Source organism: Tympanuchus pallidicinctus, unplaced genomic scaffold (assembly GCF_026119805.1).
Source record: "Tympanuchus pallidicinctus isolate F22 unplaced genomic scaffold, pur_lepc_1.0 scaffold1, whole genome shotgun sequence".
Lineage (NCBI taxonomy): Eukaryota > Metazoa > Chordata > Aves > Galliformes > Phasianidae > Tympanuchus > Tympanuchus pallidicinctus.
Genome location: NW_026294618.1, coordinates 84685838 through 84705774, shown reverse-complemented (window position 1 = coordinate 84705774; position 19937 = coordinate 84685838). Strand labels below are relative to the sequence as shown.

The following is a 19937-nucleotide window of genomic DNA, read 5'->3' as shown; positions in this document are numbered from 1 at the left end:
GAATTTGAAAATAGGTTTCAAGACTGAGGAAAAATCAATTTTTTAGTTTATTTTGTGACTCCATTTTCAGTTGACATAAATACAGTACTTGTGAATTTTCAAATGGAATGCATAGAGCTCCAATCCAAAATTTAATCACGTCTCTTTACCAGATTTTTATAAGCCCTCTCTTACCAGAGAGAAATATCCCTCACCTAACAGTCATGTCTTATTCATGTCACCACTTTCTAGCAGTACCTACATTTGTCAACAACTGCTTTCAAGGATGAAACACAGGAAGAGTAAAAGTTCATCAAAAATCTCTAATGAACACCTTGAGAGCTATCAAGAATTGTAGCCACTGCCATCGAACCAGACTGATGCACTAGTTTCACAAAAACAAGGTCAAATATCCCACTAGATTTATGGTCTTGTTGCTCTACTTTTTATGTTTTAACAACAACAACAACAAAATTAAAAATTAAAAAAAGTTTTGTTATTTACATACATTAACTACATTATGTATTTCATGAAGGCTGCTCTGAAAGTAATGCCTCCTATTTTATTATGTTGCCCCATGATTTCAGAGATGGACGTTGGTGGTATAGCAGTAGAGGCTGAACATTTCTACCAACATTGCATTACATGTTGTTGTAATGTGGCAGATGGCAGCAGTGGGGCAGTCTGACACGACAGCGTCTGACATAGCAGTGCATATGAAGTAATGGTGTGGAATTTGATTTCTCCATGAGGAAAAAATGACACCATTAACATTCACTGATGGTTGGTGAATACTTATGGAGACCAAGCAGAGGACGTGAGCACAGTGACATGGCAGGTAGTGAGTTTCAGTAGAGGTGGAAGTAAAAGTGAGTCATCTCCATAGAGGTAGAATGTTACGAGTACAGTAGGCAGCTCTTGTTCATCTCTGGTGAAAATGCATAGTCAATAGTGTCCACTGTGTTGCAAAGTGTCTTGTAGCTGAGAATTTGCTCTATTAAACAGTATTGTGCTCTTTGTATCAGTTATATCCATGGAAATAATTAGCAGGCATTACTTTCAGAGCAACCTCATAGATGCAACCCAAGAGAATTCCTCTTCACTCAATGCAGCCCGAGCAAGACAAAAGGTTGGGCAATCAAGTTCTACTGCATTACAGTGTATATAGCCAAGTAAGTGCTAATGTGCTAATCGGAGTTTACTAGAATTATACAAAGAAACTGTGCAAGAAATCTCTTTTTTTGCCAAAGTAACTGGCATCATGAGTCCTAACAACAGCATTCATTCATTCACCATGAGGATTTCTGTATTACGAAGACAAAAGACACAAATTGCTGCAGTAAAACAGATGTAGATGAATTTTTAATCACTGCTCAGGTATCAAATAGCTATGATTGGCAAACTCAATCCAAACTTACAATATGGGTATTCAGGGATTTGAAGCCTACAGACTTTACATTGGCTCTTCAAGTTGTGCAGCACCTGATGTTCAACACATGAGCAGTGAGTTTTTTTAGAGGAAGCAGAATTAGAATTAGCATACATAACCACTCCGAAGTGTTGACAGCAAATTATCTTTGTTCTTATTTTTAAGATCCCCTTCATTGAGGGCTCACAACAAACCCAACAGGCAGCTGGCTTTCACTGAGGAGGAAGTTCACATCCTTTTCCCCCCAAGGACAGAGAAGGCCAAACTCCCTGTACAAGGCTTTGTTATTGCTTCCAGAGCTTATTGTAAAAGCCTAGTAGGCATATCACAGTCATTATAAAGGGAAAAATTCAAGATACCAACAGAGAACTTCTAGTAGCCTTCTAGTCAACAAAACAAGTAATTCCTATTCTTTGAGACTTTTTTGTACTGTTTTATAACAAGTTCTCTAAGTAGTATTAGAAATACAGGAAAAATTAGCTAAGGAAAAAAAAAAAAAAGGATTTATGGTCATCTGGATGTTTAGTTATCTTGGTCATGAGCACAAAGAGGAAATATTTAATCACAGATGAAAGCTGATACCTCCTGCAGAGCAGAGATGAACTCCAGCCTGTCCCCTGTAGGACTCTGCCGAAAGAAGAGTGTGATACTCCTCAGACACAAGTCACACCACCTATAAAACTCTACGCTGCTTTTACCTTTCTCATTCACATAGTCATAGAGCCATAGAATGACCTGGATTGAAAAGAACCTCAACGATCATCTAGTTTCAACCCCCAGGCTATGTGCAGGGTCGCCAATCATCAGACCAGGCTGCCCAGAGCCACATCCAGCCTGGCCTTGAACGCTTCCAGGGGCATCCACAACCTCCTTGGGCAACCTGTTCCAGTGTGCCACCATCCTCTCTGAAAAACTTCCTAATATCCAACCTAAACCTCCCCTGTCTCAGTTTAAAACCATTCCCCTTGTCCTATCACTATCCACTGTCATAAATAATTGTACCCCCTTCTGTTTATACGCTCTCTCACTTTCAACACTGCTCCTCCCAAAAAGGCTCAGGCAGTGGTAATTTGTAATGGAATTTCTAAATGGAAAAATATGAAGATACATGGAGCAGTATTAAAGACTTGTAGGAATGATCTCGTTGAATTCAAGGACTTTTGCATGCACAGGAATTTGGAAGCTAGAATAGCAGGAGCAGGGTGCTGACTCTCCTTGTTTCTTTACAGCCTCTAAATTTGAAAATCCATTTACCTGAAAGATATAGTGATAGACATGCCATGGTTTCTATGCAAACTGAAAAATTATTACAACTACTGATGTGCTGAATGTAGGAAGGTTTAGAGATGATATCAGATCATTTGAGCATGTCATATGAAAACAATCAAATTTGAGATCATTAGCAGCACATTGTTCTCATAAAGTAAGAATATTACAAGTAACTGATCAAACTGGGGCCTTTGCTTCATTCTGGAAAAAGAAAACCTTTACATCCAGATTTTTACATCTCAGACCTTGGTTTCCATCTGTCGCTTGCTCCTGGGGTTATCTTTTTTGTTTGTTTGTTTGTTGGAAACACAAGTACTGCTGCATAGCATTAAGTTGACACAATTTAATTTGGGTTATTTTTGTGAAATTATACGAGGGGAAGAACAGCTGCAGTAATTTCAAACAGGCACAGAAACAAAAGAGATGTCAAGAGACTATCTGATCTGTGCAAACATTGAAGTAGGGTCTAAGAATTGTCAGATGAAACAAATGCTCATCTGTCCTAATCTAGAAACCAGCCAATAAAGAAGATTTCAAAACAGCTGTAGGAGACCTCTTCAAGTATTTCACACTCAGAATTCAAGCTCTTGAAGTAAGGTGTTATTTTTCACTACTACCTTCACAGTAAACAACTGTTCTCTAGACACCGTTCAGTTGGTTTGAATTTTTTCCCACTGAGATACCTATTGAATACAGTGATCCAACTGGGGTCCATGTGACAGGAACGATGAAATAAACTCTTCTCCCTGTGTTAACAGGTGTTCCTGTATGCAAAAAACATCTGGAAAGTTAGCAGTTGGAATGGCTTTTTCTTTCTTTTTTTTTTTTTTTTTTGTTATTGTTTTAGTTTGGATTTTTTCGCTCATTTTAAATCTTCTGAACTCCTATCTGCTGAACATCATTTGTTGATGGCTGATTATCTAACTTTCCCGAGATCACTTTAGAAACTGACCATTTTCTACAAAGTACTTTGCAAAAGTACAAGTTGGAAAACATTTGTGAGCTTCACCAGAGATCTCCACCTTCAATCCTACTCAAGTGTGCTCTTGCCTATGTTTTGGTTTGCTTTTTAAAATGGTTCACATAATTACCTACTTGAAATAACTTTTTTCATGAAAAACTATGTTCAAAATTGACATTACTACTAGTTTTTCTATATATTTTGTGGTATGCTCTTAAACTGTTAAGTAATAGATACTCTAGAAGTATCTATGATGAAAGAGGAAAATAATGTATATGAAGAGGCTCTTCTTAATGCCTTTTATATCCTCAGCTAATTGAAGACCATTTGGTACCTCTACCTTCTTAATTTTATTTTTCTGCTTTTGTGTTAATTTCCAGGAATTAGAAGAAATTTATCTCTAAGCAATAATATAACATCTGCTTCACAATTATGAAGGGGCTATCATATTTTTCCTAGAAGCTCAAACTAATTTAATCTCGTCGGCTTTGAAAACAACTGCCAAAGTGCATCCCTCCTAAATACACCAGAGACCTACGTAGTTGATAGCTCAAGCAAAAGGACTTGAAAAATGGAGTATTGTGTATATAAAAATAGATCAAATTTGTGAATTTAAATTCGTCCACATAAGAAATTCAGTACTGAGAATTCAAGCAAAACTACTCACTACAATTCACTTTCCAGATTAATCCTATCCTTTCAGTATATATTATTCAAACACTAAAAAACAAGAGCCATACTTCAGCAGCAGAATTAGAAGGTACAACTCACATGAGAGCTTGATTCACTCAAATGTTGGCACTCATCAAAGACAATGCTTAAACTACTGTGGTTTACCTTCGTCTGACATTTGATACATGCAAAATAATTATTTTCTTGTTTCAATGCAAGCCCTCTATTATTTATTTACCAGACTTTAAAGACCTAGTAAGCCTTCCTACAAAAGAATTATTTTTTCATCACAAGAGTAGAATGTCTAAACTAAATTTTAAATTGAAATTAATGATGGCATGTTTTATTTAAATCTTTCCACAGCATTTAAGGCAAGCTAAAATTAGAGGCGTCCAAACACACAATCTGTGGAAGTTAACTATAGAAGCACTCCACTTTCAACACACATGAAATGCTACTGCTTGGCTTACATGACGGTTGCTCCAGAACTAATGCCTCCTGTTTTATTATATTGCCCATTAAGTCAGACATCAATGTTTGTGGTACAGTACCCAATAGCCAAGGGCATGACACCTGTGAAGAATACAGGCATGCTGTCTGGACTTGCAGAGATGGGATTAGGAAAGCCAAGGCACAGACAGAACTGTACTTGGCAAGGGATGTTAGAAACAACAAGAAGGGATTATACGGGTCAGAAGAGACAGGCCAAAGAGGGTATATCTCCTCTGCTAAATGAGAAAGGAACAGGCCACAGCAGAGACGGAGTAGGATGAGGTACTCAGTGAGGTCTCTGCCTCAGTCTCCACTGGCAGCCAGGATTCTCACATCACTGAACCCAAACCTCCAAGTGGAAACTGCAGGAGCAAAGTCTCCCTCTCTACAAGAGTGGAACAAGACTGTGACTGACTCATGGGACTGAATGTGTACAAGCCAATGCAGCTGGATTACAAGCACAACAGGGTCCTAAGAGAGATGGCTGATGTGATGGCTGGGCAGCATTCCATCATATTTGAAAAGTTGTGAGTCTCAGGCAAAGTTCCTGAGAACTGGAAAAAGGGAAACATCACTCACATTTATAAGAAAGGGAAGAAGGAGGGCCTGAGGAATTACAGGCTGGTAAGCCTCAACTCTGTACCAGGGAAGATCATGGAACAGATCTTCCTAGAAGACACAAGAGGGATGAGTGTTCGAGACAGCCAGCATGGCATCCCCAAGGAAAGATTGTGCCTAACCACTCTGGTAGCCTTCTGTGATGGAGTGATGGCAGCAGAGAACAAATTGAGGACAACTGGTCTCAACTACCTAGAATTCTACAAGGCCTTTGACATGTGCCTCCACCACATCCCTATCTCTAAATTGAAGAGAGATGGATTTGAAGGATGGACTATTCAGTAGATAAAGAACTGACTAGGAGGTCACAGCCAGAAGGTTGTGGTCAACAGCTCTGTGTCCAGGTGGAGGCTGTAAAGAGTGGTTTGTCTTGAGACTGGTGCTTTTTAACATCGTTATCCCATCTATTATGTAGATGATGGGATTGAATGCACCCTCAGCAAGTTCACTGATGACACCAAACTGAGAAATGTGGCTGATACAGCAGATGGAAGGGATACCATTCAGATGGACCTCGATAAACTCAAGAGGTAGGTAGGCCCTTGTTAACCTAAGGTGGTTCAACAAAGCAAAGTGCAAAGTTTTGCACTTGGGTCAAAGTAATCCCAGGTATGTATCCAAGCCAGGAAAACAAATCCTTGACAGCAGCCCTGCAGAGAAGGACTTAGGGGTCCTGGCTGATGAAGAAGTTAACAAGAGCCAGCAGTGCGCACTTGCAGCCCAGAAGACCAATGGTATCCTGAGTTCTATCAGAAGAGGGGTAGCCAACAGGGTAAGAGAGGTGATTGTTCAACCTCTGATCTTCTTGTGCTGGGGCCTTGCTGGAATACTGGGGAATACTTGCTGGAATACATCACAAGAAAGATGTAGAACTTTTGGAGAGGGTCCAGAGGAAGGCCAAAAAACTGAGCAAGGGCTGGAGCACTTCTTCTATGAAGACAGGCTGAAGGAATTTGGATTCTTCAACCTGGAAAAGAGAAGGCTGTGGGAAGACCTCACTGCAGCCTTCCAGTATTTAAAGGGAGTTTATAAACTTAAGGGAAATCAACTTTTTACAAGGGTAGGTAGTGATAGGACAAGGGTTGATGGTTCCAAACTAAAGGAAGGGAGATTCAGATTAGATGTCAAGGGAAATTTTTTAGTGAGAGAGTGGTGAGGTGCTGGAACATGTTGCCCAGAGAGGTTGTGGATGCTCCATCCCTGGAGGTGTTTAAGACCAGGTTGAATGGGACCCTGGGCAATCTGATCCAGTACTTGACCTATTGGCTAGCAACCCCACCTGTGGCAGGGGAGATGGATGATCCTTGATTTCCCTTCCAACTTAGGCCATTCTATGATTCTATACAGCTGTACTTTTGATGATCTGAGACTATAAACCAGACAGTCTCCACAAGAAGAGGTAGAAATTTTATGAGAAGGTTTGATACGGATAATAAAAAAGACCAGCTTTCCAGCATACAGCTCTCTTCAGATTCAAAACATTATTCAATTTCAAATCCTTTACTAAATTCCTCACTTATGTAAATGTGTTCCTTTAGTTTTGTTTTTTGTTTTTAATTACACTAAGGTATTATGTGTATATATATATATATATATATTATTTTTTTTTAAAGGTTACAAAAGATTTGCACTATCAGTCAAGGAGGGTTTATAAATATTTGCAGGATGACAGAACTATCTTTCAGTCTGACATGAAGTAAACACAAAGATACCATCTTTAAGATTATAGGTGTTTTTTCAACAGGACTGAAGATACAAAACCCAAGGTATTGTCTTTAGTTCTGTGCACTGAAGATGGACAAGTTGCTGGATGCTCACAATCCTTTACTCCTCCACCACCAAGCTGTTCAGGTTTGTCAAACTAATACATCAGGAAAATGCTACTGACTACCTGCCAACTTGGGCAGGAGTTGTTAAAATGGTACAGGACATGCAAAGACCAGGCACTTCGATTTATTATGATTAGCAGTTTCCAGACAAAGTCCATACTAAGACTCCTTGGCTCACGATGCTCTACCAACACTGAGCCAGCAGCAGCCATAACCTTGTCTCCCTTCCCTGTGACTGACAATACCTCATAACCTTGTTCTTCAGCTTCAGAATCCCCAAAAAAAGGGAAAGTGCAAAGGAGAGCGGAGAAGAGAGAGAAAGGGAAGCATCCAGCTTTGTTTCAATGACTGACATACAAAGCAGAGTTTTCCTTGTGCCTAAGCAGAACTTAGACAAACACATAACATTTTCCAGGTATTTGTTTTCTATGAGTGGGGAAAACAAAATGAAAGCTACCTTTTTTAAACAAGTTAAAAAAAAAAAAGATTAGACAGCAGTGAATTCAAACGTATGAATCATGAAGCAGGAAGAAGCATTTATCTCCCCCCATATCAACTTTGAAGTGATATGAAGTTGATCATATCTTTAAAAACTGTCATATCAGCTCCAATTGCTGTATTCAAGCTACGAAATACATGTAATAGTAACGAAGCAATGTAACAGAGGATGAAAGCTTGTATAAACTTTAAAAAAATAGTGCCTTTAACTTTTTTTTGAGCCTGAATATCTACAGAGACACTGATATTATAATGCAGCTTTTTAATAGCCATAAATTTAATCAAGCTAATCTATTGTTATGGTTTTTTGCTTAAAAGACAATTAAATTTTAAAGGAGGAACTAAGGTTTCTGAAGTTACTATCAACTGTTAACTTCAGACACAAAAGTACTGACACCGTGTGCATGCACACATGTTCATAATTAAAAGAAAACAGCAGCCTCCAACATGAAGCCACACAAAGTGCCTTTATTAAATAAGCAGATTTTCCAAACACTTTGAAGGTTATATAATTGCACACTTCTCAGTGAGGTAGAAAAGTTAAACTTTTCTCCCCTTATGCTGACCTGAACCAATAAAAACTTCTGCATGCACGCCCTCAGCTATGTTTGTATGAAATTAAGTATACAGTACAAATATTCACATTCCTAACTGCAAGACTGAAACAGTGCTCTCTGTGTTCATTTCAGCACTTCTTGAAAAAAAGCAAACTGACATCACACTACAGCATACATTCTCAGCAGAGAGCATTTACACTCCTAAAAGATAATAATAAAAAAATAATACAGATGTTTCATCAGCTGAAATAAAACGCTGTGTAAACATGAAGCTTGGAAAAATATGCCACTCACCAAGCTGTGGAGGTAGAAGCAACATGGAAGGGGGGAACAGAAAGAGTGCTTGCAAAATGGCAGCAGAGATCATTGCACTAAGCTAAATGTGGTATTTTGGAATTCCTCCATCAAAAGGAAGAGTATTATCAGGCTAATGAGAAGGCCTCAAACAAGCTACATTTTCTTTTTTCTTTTTTGTTTTTTTAAGAGAGATATAATTTTACTCTTATTTGTAAGATAATACAACTGCAAAGTTATTTTAGTATTCTGAAAACTAGACCAGTTTTTCATTTTTTACTAAGATCAAGTCGATAAAATCTGGCAAGATGCTGTGGCAGGTGAAGATATTTTTTATTAGGATGATAAAAAAAAAAGTTCAAAGCTACTATAAATACCTCGAGTGAACAAGCCCCCAAAAGTCCTTTTATTTAATTTTTAGAGGATAAGCAGCATAAAACAGTGTGATAATTACAAAGAAACTAAAAACTGCAACTACCTTTCCAGTTTTCCAAGAAGATACTTAGATAAATTTGAGTTTATAGCTATCTGTTTATCTTTGGATTTCTTCCTGCTCCTTAAAAAAAAAAAAAAACAAAAAAAAAAACCACCACATTTATACAAAATAAATACATTATTTTAGCATGTATGGCATGAACGCGGTCCTTTCATTTTACTCAACTCTTAGAAACAAAAGCAGCTACACAATTTGCAGTCTAACAGCATAAAATTAGTGTTGAATCAATGATTTTTAGGAATGTACAGGTAGCAACAGTGAGGCTAAATAAACCAATGTTCTGCATTCCTGAAGCATGGACTTGAACTTCATCTGAATAGCAACTATATGGTAACAACCGTAGTTGAGACATCAGAGTACACACTGGCGTTGCTGAAAATCAGTCTGAGAAGTCACAGAGAAAACACAGGCACACAGTGCCAGTAATGATACATGCTTTTGATATGTGCATGACAAGCAAGTCTCATGTCAGGTATGAAGAGATCACAAATATGACAGACTAAAAGTACAGTTGAACCCTGTTGCATGAGAGGTGGCCAGGATGCTGGGCAGCCTCGTGCGCAGACAGCACAGGTGGTACCCCTACACCCTGTGCTCTGACAGCAGATGATTAATCCTCTGCCACACCAGCAGTAAATATTTTCCATTTATTTCCATATTTGAATGACTATGCGCTGAAGAAGAATTTCAAATATTCATCAGTTCTTTTGCAATCTCCTCACAAATGTAGTGTTTCAATAGCCACCACTTAACCACACTGCTTGCAGTCCTGGATCATTTATATATGCACCACATTATTGTAAGAACCATCCCTTTGTTCCTACCACCTCTGTTCTTTGAAGTCTTTAATTTCATGCTGTTGATTTCATAACTGACAAATCAGATTATTATTTCTGCCAAATATAAATGACATGGCTGTCATAAATTTTTACTGTATACAAATATTATCTGCTTCCTCACGTCTATCTTTGTATGAATTAATAAACTCAATTTGAGGTTGCAATATTTCCCCTTGCAAATATTTTTTTGAAAATCAAGATTCTTTCCCATGTTAAAGCAACAGCTGGTTCACAATTCAATTTTTCCATAATTTCAGCTTTGTTTTGTCAGCACATTTCATCACCTAATTACACAACTTCATTTTATTATTCATGAGAAAGTAAGGCTTGTAAATCCTTCCTCCAAATACGTCCATCAAAATTCATAAAGCCAGGTTTAAAACAGAATCAAGTTGTTTTAATTAAAATGCAGGCAAGCGTGTTTTGATTGAATTAAGATGTTGTAAAATAAGGTATGAAAGTGTCTGAAGTAATGAATAAAAATACTAGTTAACTCCATATAACCGAGCAAGAATAACACACCTGTGTAATAGTCTGAAAATTATTAATGCCACAACTAATGAAAGGTATGAAATACTAAAAAAAGAGCAATGAAGCTTTTTTTTTTTTCAGCAATAGATATATACCACAAAGCCACAAGACCAAAATGCTTTCTTAAAATTGAAAATGAACTCTGCTTTTTGTCTAAAACAAGCTAACAAGCAAAATTTCACAGATCAAAATTCTTATACAACGCCAGTTTTATTTGGAGGAAAAGCCTATTTTAAAAGGAAGATGAAACTACATCCTAGCTTATGCCTGTATGCCACAAAACAAAACAATAAAAAGTTTGCTGCCAACTTACATCACTTTTTTTTTTTTTCTTTGCTCAAATATCCTGGCTGTATTTTCTCTTATAAGTACCTGGCTTGCCTATTCACACAGAAATTTGGTAAGTCTGTCTGCTTCACTATTTGGACTTAAGGCACTTTTTTCTTCTCTTTTAAATCTAGAAGTAATTTAGACCTTTAAGATCATCAACTCTAACCTCCCACCCAACACAAGTATACCACTAAGCCATGCCTCTTAGTGCCACATCAACACATCTCTTAAACATCACCAGAGATGGTGACACCACCACTTCCTGAGCAGCCCATTCCAATACGTGACCAGTCTTTTCATGAAGAAATGTTTCCTGATATCAAACCTAAACCTTCTCAGAGCCACTTGAGATAATTACCTTACACCCTATCACTTGTCACCTGAGAAAAGATATCAACAGCCTCCTCACTGCAACCTTCTTTCAGGTTGTTGTGTAGAGTGATGATATCACCCCTCAGCCTCCTCCAGACTTAACAGCCTCAGTTCCCTCAGCCATTCCTCATAAATCTTGCCTTCCGGTCCTTTCACCAGCTTCACTGCTGTTCTCTGAATGTGTTCCAGCAACTCTGTGTCCTTCCTGCAGTGAGGGGTCCAAAACTCACCACAGTACTTAAGCTGTAGTCTCATCAGAGCTGAGTACAGGAGGAAAATCCTTTCCCTAGTCCTGCTGGCCACAATACTTCTGATGCAGACCAGATTGCCGTTGACTTTTCTTGCCACCTGGGCACACTGCTGGCTCACGTTCAGTCAGCTGTTGAGCAGCAACCTCAGCTCCTCTTCTTCTGGGCCATTTTCTAGCCACTCTTCCTTAATCTCATACCACTGCATGGCATCATTTTGATCCTATAGTGTCCAGAATTCAGCCTCATTGAATATCATATAACCAAATGTATTCCAGTGATCCAGCCCATCCAGATCCCTCCGCAAAGCCTTCCTGTCTGCAAGCACATCAACATTCCTGCCCAAGTCATTCATTTTATAACTTGAGATACATGCAGTGAGTAAAGCTGCCTAACCAAAAGACCTACAGATTGCCTGATGGATGAGAAAACAATTACTGGACAGCGCTAAGAAAAGGCAACACTGACTGATGAGTGTCACACACACATTATCCTAACCAGCCAGCTTGACCAGCGACAAAAGAAGGTACTGTGTGGCATTTCTACTCTCCACAAACATAGTTATTATCTTCCCAGTAGCATGTCACCAAAACCTTGAAGTCTAAAGAAATGACATATTAGAAACAGTTAAAAATTGTACTAGGACTTTTTTTTTTTAATTAAAAAGAAAAAAAAACAAAAAACCCCATAACCCTAACAGTAGGAAGGATACAATAAAGTCTCCTCTTCCTATTCCTTGCCATCATCAAAATCTATTCAAGATCTTAATTCTGGCACTTCGAAGAATATAAAGCTTTACCCCTCCTTTCTTCCTGTTATTTTATTTTTTAAGGAGGGGAAGTGGGGCAAGGGCCATGGTGTAACAATTTAAAACAACTCTTTTCCACTGTATGCCACATAACAAGCTATCCTGCAAACATTCACATGAAGGAGACAAAATGCAAATAAAAGACCAAGGTACACACCCTTGTTTACTTAGGGATGCTTACAATTAAGAAAAAGATTCAAGGATACCCCACTGCCACTAAAAAGCTGACACATAATAGACTTGGTCAGTAAGAACATGTTTATAAAGGGTGCTCAAAAGTACTCTGCTACTTGACCCTGTAGCTGTGCTGCTTTCAGGAGAGCTGATCTTACATCTCAGGAATGCCTGCATCAACATACAAGCTGAGAAAATAATTAGAACTAAGCCATAGAGATCTGATGTTCTTATTTCAGAATTCATTCTATAACTTACTCACAAGCTTCAGAAAAGCTCTCCTAGCTTGCAATTTTAAATTCATATTAGAGCGAATACGTACACAAGTCTCCTGCTCTCAAACAAAAGAATAACATTCAGTGTTTTTAAAGCCTAACAAATAGTTTGCTAGATTAAATGTCCAAACATAGCTAGCCACAACTATGAAAATAGTGGTGCTTTTCAAAGCCATACCATGATTTTACCAAATCTTTCCCCATTAATACATCAAGAAAGTTACTGTACATCAAGACTGTTGTTGTACATGCCTCCACGTATAAGGGATGCTTCCATTTCTGCAAGTTTACAAGCATACTGTCACTGATAATGATTCCATTTACACAGTTCCATTGAACAGCAGTATTGCTGTCCAGACCCTGAAGTGAAATACCAGACTCTTCAGTTCTTAAAGCAGAGCCTGATACTCTGATAAAACATCTCATAGCAGAGCAGAGATCACTCCCAGCAGAGAGTGGTTGAAACACCCACTATGGAAAATAAGGAGGTACAAAAACATGCACCCAGATCATGCTATCAAATCATCTCAGATTTGAGAGGCGAAAACAGCCCTGTGCACTTTGTGTGCTATGTGTACTATGAGTACAGCCAATGAGACTTCTCCTGAAGCAATGAGCTTTGTATGCATGAGTACCTCTTACTGAAAAACAAAACAAAACAAAACAAAAAAAAAACCAAAAAACTTATCACATAATATCTCATGTCTAGAAAACTCCATACTCAGGTATGGAGTTAAATGCATGACAAATCAAATCTTTAAAAAAAATTCCAACTTACTCGCAGTATGCATGTTCATGAGAATTTACCAAGGGAAAAAGAATGACTAGATTATCCTTTTAGGCATACTTCTTAAGAAAGTATTTTGCTCTGCAGAAAGAATAATGGGAAGATTACATATGCCAGTAAGATCTGGAACATATCACCAAAAGCATACAGAAAATGTAAGGTGCTATTACCACACTGTTCATCTGTTTTGGACCACAACCTTCCTAGTTTTCTACTGGTAACATGTATCTTTTGAAACTATAAAAACAAGTCCATAGAAATACAGATAACTTAAGGTGAAACTTGAACTACAGCAAAAATACATGAATCATACTGCTGCTGAAACTCAGCAGATTTTTGCCTTACACATATGGACAAGCTATATATAAATTCTACTTCCCATCAGGCTCAGCATGATGTCAGCTTACAATAACAAGTTAATGTTAATGTTTTCCAGTAATTTTCACAGTACCATTTTACTGCAAGTGCCCTGGCCAAGGTAAACTTAAGGGCAAGGAAAGGGCTAACTACACAATCACAGAACAACCTTAATGAATTTTGCATTTATCCTTAGAACAATTAAAATTCTACCTGTAATATATTTCTGGTTTGTTCCCAAACCTTAATCCAGCCAGCCAGCTGATTACATCTCCCCAGAATAGCTCAAATACACCTTCTGATTTTAATTATCCACAAAGTCTTGTTGAGTTTTGTTCCCCTCCTTCCTTACCCTCCCCCCCCCCGACAAACAAGCATCCCAGACAAACTATCACTTTGAGATGGGCACTTTTGAAAGTGCCCATCTCAAAACTATCAAACATTTTTTTCTAACAAGCTGATGCACTTTGCTTTACCATAAGCATTATGACATATGCACACCACACCGTCTCTGCAAATGCAGCAGAGCAGACAAACTCCAAAGTAACAAAGTAGATGGAATTCAATGGGGCTTTGCTATTAAGAGATGCTAAAAAGTGCTTGGGATGACCTCTTCTTTAGTATTATTTTCCTTTTGCTTCTTCAGTGCTCATGCAATTGGTTGGATACATTGTTGACGAAAGGGAAAAGGAACAGTATTTATGGCAGAATTATTTTTTGAAAAGTTCTTCCAGCACATTTTCCTATCCGAGATTACTTTCTCCAACACCTGCACATGCTTGCCTTTGATTTTATTATCCCAGAGGAATACAGCTGTCTGACTCTAAAAACAGTTCTAAGAACAGTTTTTAAAGTTGCTGGAGCTTAAATGCTCCATTTCCTTTGCAAGTTGAACTGCATAGAGGTTGTTTTCTGAGCGTGGTGGTGTCAGTGGTAAAAGTTACCATGCTTGCTATTTCCTAAACACTGCATTGAGCTGCAGTTTGACAACGTCAAACCTAGCTTGGCTCCAAATGAAAGTAGCTCTCAATTCTGCTAAGTCACAGGAGTTAGGTTTGCACAGCCCTGCTATTGAAATTAAGGAAATCCTGCTCCTTTTCACTGAAATGCCTTAGAGAAATTGCTTTGAGCTGATCTGCAGCAGCTGCAACATCCCCAGAGTGCTAGTGATGACCAGCTGGATGTGGGCTGCTATGCACAAGCTGTTTGCAGATGACAAGACCAGCAAAATCCTCTGACATTAAAGCCTTGGCAGCAAGAGTACCACTGAGGCAATGCACAGTTTACACTACACGCCAGATTTTGCCCAAGGCAGCAGAAAGCCATTCTGCATCAGCAATACAAGGAACAACCAGGACGCTTTGTGCTCCTTTTCTAACAACTACGAAATGCTAAAAAGTTACAGTAGTCAGGTTAACTAAGGGGGGGGATCTTCAGCATCTTTCCTCTTTGCAGTAAGTATGAATTTGTTCTTGCCCATGTTAGCCTCCAAGTACAACTTGACAGCCAGTATCCTATCCCCTTCATAACTTACCAGTGAGCATTTGCAATGGCAGCAACTGAAATAGATGGTTTCTATAGCTGACAAATGAAATATTCTCTCTTTATCATCTTTAGACAAACTAAACTGGATTTCAGACAGAGCCTGCAGCTTTAAGTCACTTCACAGTTTGAATGCAGTGGCAAAGAAAAGAGAAAGCCACCACACCATCTCTTGTATGGTCCTATTGCTTTGTTCATAATTATGATAAATAATAATGAAAACTGCAAAAAGATGAAAAACTGAACAGATCTCCATTATATGCCCCCTCCCTTAAGGCATTCAAAGCCAGGCTGAATGAGGCTTTGAGCAACCTGGTCTAGTGTGAGGTTGGAAATATATGTCCAACCTCAACCTCAAGATCATATATGATCTTGAAGGCCCCTTCCAACCCAAACCATTCTACGACGCTGATCTTATGCACACATGCATTTGTTATCTTTCTGGTGAAATCTTTCAAGAGTGGTGTCTGTGCTGTGCCCTGTCCTAAATCCTGAGAATAACACATCCAAAATTGTGCTCATCATCAGCTCTTGCTATGGACTAATGGTATATGCTGATTTACTGGAAAGGTCATCACGTAAATTAGAATTACTTTTTTAGAAGCAGTAAAATTTACTACAGAATTATTATTATTAATTTTTTTAAAGCATATGCAACTGCATGAAGTATGATTGCAGTATGATTGCTTCAAGTAAACTCAAACCTTAAAAATTAAGTAACAAGATGACTTTGTCAGAAGTTAGAATCCACAAACATATCCTAGGAGTTTGCTGAAACTGCACACAATTCCACAAGTTAACTGCATGTAGAAAAATGCAAGGAACTTTTAGACCAAGTTCCTTTTTCACCCACTACAAATAGGGTGAATCTGCCTCTGTGCATTTCATCAGCCTTGTTGGTTTTACAATACACCCCAAGATGACCAACCAGCTGCAAAAAGAGAGCCCCCCTTTTTATTTACGTATTTAACGATAAGAAAGATAAATGTTCTCTTACTTTAATAATTGAGTAAAAACTTTTTCTTAAGCAGGTTAAAAGGTCAAATTAAAATACTTATTGATAACTACTACTTTCATTACAGAAAATCTGCAAAGAGATTTCCTACAGCTAATATTGTATACAGTAGCAATACAATGAATGCAAATTTTGTATTATAGAGGGGGAAAGAATAGACTTAAAGTTCCTCAAATTATCACTGTCAGTCAAATTATCATTGTCAGTCAGTCCGTATACAAAATACTACTTAGCATTTATCATCCCAAAAGACTTTTTTTTTTCCTTCCTTCTCTCCCAGCAAAATCATGCTAACTAAAAGAAAAATGCCCCAACAAACTTCGTTAAGAATTTACAGCTACAAACTTGTGACTATGTAAGTTTCATACCCATGACACTTCCTTGACTAGTAATGTCCATCATTTAGGGGCACTCCAAAGTGTTGTATGTTGCACAATTGCAATACCACAATTGTTCCAAGGTTTCTCTTGGCTAGTTGCAGCACTGTAATTCTAAAAAAACGAAATTGCTTCTTAAAAACCACAGGGATAGCCCGTGTAGATAACACCATTATAAGCCCCATTCATACACTGACTCAACACAAAAATACATGCGATTGACTCAACTTTTAAACTTTTCCTCCAGCTGTCATTACTAATCCTTATTAATACCAGGGAATTAAAAGATAATACTCGGATGGAAAATATATTACTCAAAAAGGAAAAGGCTGATGGAAAAACATTAGCAAAACTGCACTCACCAAACTGTCAATGGAAAAAAAATGTCAGAGGTTGAGGTGGTTATAAACACCTCTTCTTCTGAGGAAATCTGTCAATATCACAGCCTACTGCACCCCAAAAATAAAAAACCCAAGAGTTTGCTGCACTGACAGTTTTAGAGCTGGACATGATAACTTCAACAGCATCCATTATTCAATTTAGAAAACATGCAGGATGAAATCATTAGTGACCTTGGTCTAAACAAAAGTTAACAGAAAATGAACTTGTTAAAACTCTCACAAACGATGCTGTACAACACTGAAAATGCTTTTTATGTCATTAGAACTATCAGAGGAGTTTTAAATAAGAGTGCTGCATATTCAATGCAGCTATCTGAAAGGTTAATTGGTAAGTTATATTCAGGCTTAAGTTTATATTAAACTTAAAAGCAAATTTACCCATTGAGAATACATGAAGGCTCCTAACAAAAACGAAAAAGGAAGAACATGGAAGAACTCTGCAGAGGTTACATTACTTACAGTTCCAATACTGTGTATCCACTACTGCTGCTAACAGTTTGTTTATTTTCAGTGAAAACAGTATTATGCTTTTATTGCTAAACACAGTAAAATTTTACAGATTGCTTTTTTTTCCCCTCACCAGAAATCAATAAATGCTAAGGTTTCATATTTTACTTATTTTCAAACTAGTTAAACATAAAATGATTTTGGCTTTTATAACCTTTCACTTCTGGCAGTGCAATCCACCTAATGCTGTGCTTTCTATCATTTTCATACATATAACAGAGTAAAATGTTCCAGGATAAATAAGTACAGTTGCAAGAGTATTACACCATCATTTCATAATACCTCTATAATCTAATTCAATTTGATTCATTTTGAAATAGATGCTTGTCATATGGTAATTCAGATGTGTGAATGATTAAATCAGAAAACCAAAGAACAAAAAAAAAGTATTACGATGCTGGAAGCACTTGAAGCATTTTATTCTTTTCAAGGTTACTATTTTAATACAGCAATAACTAGCAGAAGTCTGAAATCCTGCCTGCTCAATCATTCACCTGTTGATCTACCCAAAGACAACTACACAGGCCTGTCCTTTTGAAACACTTCAGGACTATCTATAAGTTGCAGCTTTATGCTGCAACACAGAATACAGGCATACAGTGTATGTGCTTTGTTAGATGCTATATCAGGAAATCAGAACAACTACTTGGCAACACGTATATGTGAAGTCTTTCAGATGTTATTATATGCAGCTCTACATCTTCTAGATTTTTTTTTTTTGGGGGGGGTGCGGGGGCCAGAGTGGGCAGCACCACAACGGCACCCATTTCCCTGATTACATCAGTTAATTTCGTATCACTATGAACTAAAAAACATGAAGGTTCTTCACTTAAAATGTTGACTGTATGGTCTACAAATTCCTATTCACATCTTAAATCTATGAAGGTTAAAAAATGCCTCTGTTTCAAAGAGCAAAGCTTCTACTTGGAATTTCTTATGGCACCACACAATACAGTAATTCAAAAAGTAGAAAAAAACACAAGTCTAACACATTCAATAATAGCTAAATTTATATTTTCTTTGGAAAAAAGTAATTTCTTTACAGCTTCTAACTCTAATCATCAATTTTGTCTGATTTACAACTGAGACAAGACCGAAACAACTGAATGATTTCCTGTAATTTACAAGTGTGAGATGTGTATATAGTAGGTAATTTGCTTGCTTTAAGAGTGTGTTGTAGTGAATTAAAGAAGTTTTGAGTTGGCTTTCTCTACCTTAAACTATTACTTTCCTTGAAGAATAGCAACTTTAATGTCATAAAGCCCAGCAAATACACCCACTTAGAACGTGGAAAGGAAGGAAAGGTACTAAGAAATTTTAAATATATTGAGTTTGATTTCCATATCAACTGCAAATGTCTAATATAACTTTAAATTAAAAATTAAAAACAATTTAACTAAATATTTAAGCACTGAATTCTTATGTGATTTCTAGTAATAAAACAGATATTCTGATCTTACTGATGGTACATTTCCATCAAAGAAAGGATAAAGATGATTTCCAAGGTATAAACACCTTTCACAACACCCACTTCTCACAAAGACCTGTCTGAATCTATGGAAATAACTGTGTGAATTTGAGAATAAAATCAACAACCATTTTTTATTTTCCCACAAACAAACACAAGCCAAAAACCCAACACATTGCAGACCAGAATTAACTACATCAAGCTAGAATGACTTACTGCCAAAAACATACTTAGAACATTCACTGTAGATACGAAGACAACTGAATCTGAATTACATGCTTTTGAATACAACCGCATATAGAAATAGACCTGATATACACCTCTGTCATCATGATAATAACTCTACTGAAGTAAGCAATGGCCTACCAGGACAACAGCTACTCTTAAAGAGAGGATACGGTTCAGAATAGAGAAATGGAAAAGCAAGCACCTGAAACAAGGGTAGGCATGAGGGAGGAGGAAGAAGGTCAGAGTGGTGGTGCCAGGGGAAACAGAGAAAGATAACATAGGTGCAAGTGCGTGAAGGAATGAGGGAGGACAGAATAGAAGCAGTTGCTTATCGTGTCTTCAGGGGCTTCCCTCATTCTTTGCCTGCTTGAAAGCCCTGTGGGAGGCTTCCACACTCACTAACATCAAGGCAGCCCTGATGATCCAGAGATGACTGGAACATTCTGGGAGGGATGGAACAGAGAACAGGAGGGACCTTGACAGGTAATAAATTTAGAAGCATCCTTATCACTCTCTTGGCACAGCCCTTGCTCTCTTTTGTTGTTAGGCCACACCTAGGCTGTTTCAAGGCCCTGATAAATGCT

The 19937-nt window shown here is 37.8% G+C and overlaps 1 protein-coding gene across 6 annotated transcripts in view; it reads right to left on the bottom strand.

Annotated features, from left to right (window-relative positions):
* Window positions 1–19937, bottom strand: part of THADA (THADA armadillo repeat containing) — a 218249-nt gene that overhangs the window by 57311 nt on the left and 141001 nt on the right. The window lies entirely within an intron of this gene.